The sequence below is a fragment of the Palaemon carinicauda genome, chromosome 15 (assembly GCF_036898095.1).
Source record: "Palaemon carinicauda isolate YSFRI2023 chromosome 15, ASM3689809v2, whole genome shotgun sequence".
Lineage (NCBI taxonomy): Eukaryota > Metazoa > Arthropoda > Malacostraca > Decapoda > Palaemonidae > Palaemon > Palaemon carinicauda.
In genome coordinates this window covers 22174314-22176813 of record NC_090739.1, presented here as the reverse complement: position 1 = coordinate 22176813, position 2500 = coordinate 22174314, and positions in this window count along the sequence as shown.

Sequence of the window (2500 nt, the reverse complement as noted above, 5' to 3'; positions counted from 1 at the left end):
GTGATAATTGAGGAAGTGATTCGGAAGTGACCTGAAGCAAAGACCCTCTGTCAAATAAAAGAAAATAATTTGTTCCTCGATTAGGTATATAGTGGTTTTTTGGGGGTTGGGGGTGGGGGGGGGGGGCAAATTAGGAGTTAAGCCAAACAAATCTGGTGCAGAATATTAGCAACATACCAAGAACCTTCATTAATTCTTACAGTACAAAGGTGTAGTGAGATAAAATGATGGTGTGTTCATCTAAGGTCATACATTGTCTTTATTAAGACTGCCCAAAATACTTGGCTATTTAGTTTTTGTGAATTGTACGAACTATGGTTGTGGGACTAATTTGAATATACTTTTTTATCGAATAACTAGAAATTAGTCACCAAATGGTAATGAATTCAAGAATTAATGTGAGTATTATTTTGGAGCCTGAAGTAAATTGAACATACTGTTAGACTTGCAAATTTGCCATTCAATTTAAGTGCTCAGACCATGATATTTACACATCTTGTGAAAAATTTCGAAAAATAGATAATTAGTAATTAAAGAAATTAGCTCTCCGCGAAATTTAGTATTGGATTTGATAAAATATTAAGTAGTCTCTAGCCTAATAGATTAGTCTTACCCAAATAACATTAAAGCTAATGACCTTTATTTCATGAATCCCTTATCAGATAGACCCGTAGACGGATTTTATTTTATTTTCACATATAATGCAGTGTATTGTTACATTTGGTTTTGATTGTTTTTTTTTATTAGAATAGTGTCAATTAGTATTCACAGTATTTTTAATGTCTGAAAATGCGTTACTTTATCAACCAAGAAAATAATGTTCGTATTTGTCTTGTTTTTAATCCTGTAGCTCCTATGGTATTTTGGGATAGAGACAAGTCTACTAACTTCCCTTCCTTTCAACATGTTTTGCATAATTAATGGGAGAAACTGTGTTGCCATTTGATCAGAGGAGGTTGTTCATCTTAGATTGTTTAATGTTTTCCAGCAATAATAGATATTGTGTTTGTTACATCTTTTACCATAGGGAAAGGAGTTGGCCTATCAAATACAAATAATGTTGCGGCATACATCTCTTATTATAGACAAGATGGTTATGCCTATTTCTGTAGATAAATATGAAATCTCATTAATATTTTGGCATTAAGATGACAAATGTCTTAAAGATTATATTATTATTATTATTATTATTATTATTATTATTATTATTACTTGCTAAGCTATAACCCTAATTGGAAAAGCAGGATGCTATAAGCCCAGGGGCCCAACAAGGAATATGGCCCAGTAAGGATAGGAAACAAGGAAAAATAAAACTTTTAAGAGAATCAACATTAAAATGAATATCTCCTTTATAGAATGTAAAAACATTAACAAAACTAGAGGATAGAGACAAGACAGAGCAGCGTGCCCGAGTGTACCCTCAAGCAAGAGAACTCTAACCCAAAACAGTGGCAGACCATGGTACAGAGGCTATGGCACTACCCAACACTAGAGAACAATGGTTTGGTTTTTGGAGTGTCCTCCTAGAAGAGCTGCTTACCATAGCTAAAGAGTCTCTTCTATCCTTAACAAGAGGAAAGTAGCCACTGAACAATTACAAGCGCGGTGGTTAAACCCTTATGTGAAGAAGAATTGTTTGGGAATCTCAGTTTTGTCCGGTGTATGAGGACAGAGGAGAGACTGTAAAGATTAGGCCAGACTATTCGGTGTATGTGTATGCAAAGAGAAAGATCTAATGTAATACTTACTGTCTGGCCAGTCAAAGAACCCCATAACTCTCTAGCGGTAGTATTTCATCGGGTGGCTGGTGCCCTGGCCACCCTACGACCTTATCATCCTAACAATGATGATTTGATCTTGCAAACAGTATTTATTATTTGGTATCAGCTGTAATGTATCCTTTCAGTATGGATATTATTCAGTCAAGATATAAAAATAGCAAATAGTTTTTATTAAATTATTAGCCATTCAAAGTATGTGTGTCACGCATTGCTAATTGCTAAAGAGCTTTTTCTAATGCACAACACGATACACCGACTTTGTTATAAGCAACAGATATTTATATTGCTCTTTCTGTACAAAATAGCTAAATACAATTATTTTATTTGGTTCATGTCGTTATATGACACACATATACATACACACACACACACACACATATATATATATATACACACACATATATATCACTATCTAAATCCCGTCCGGAATTTTCCATGTTGGGTCCTGCGTCTGATGTCACCATTCTCTCCATATATATATATATATATATATATATATATATATATATATATATATATATATATATATATATATATGGAAATGATAATGATGGGAATAACACTAAGAGACAGAAAAAGAGCAACATGGATATGAGAGCAAGCTAAAGTAGAGTATTGCAAAAGAAATAGAGGTAGGAAGAACCAAGAAAGTTTGCGGGTGTTTACTGCATAGGAAGACCATAAACAGACGCTAGTGGTAGGTCGTCTGAGGCCTTTGT